We start from the raw sequence: 214 nt of genomic DNA, 5'->3' as shown, positions 1-214 counted from the left end.
TATTATGTATTATCTATTGTCTATTAACTATTGTCTATTATGTATTATCTATTGTCTATTAATTATTGTCTATTATCTATTGGTTATTGTCTATTAACTATTATCTATTGTCTATTATGTACTATCTATTGTCTATTAATTATTGTCTATTATCTATTGGTTATTGTCTATTAACTATTGTCTATTATGTATTATCTATTGTCTATTAACTATT

The sequence above is a fragment of the Taurulus bubalis genome, assembly GCF_910589615.1.
Source record: "Taurulus bubalis genome assembly, chromosome: 9".
NCBI lineage: Eukaryota > Metazoa > Chordata > Actinopteri > Perciformes > Cottidae > Taurulus > Taurulus bubalis.
The sequence above is the reverse complement of the archived record's forward strand: the minus strand, read 5'-3'. Positions refer to the sequence as shown.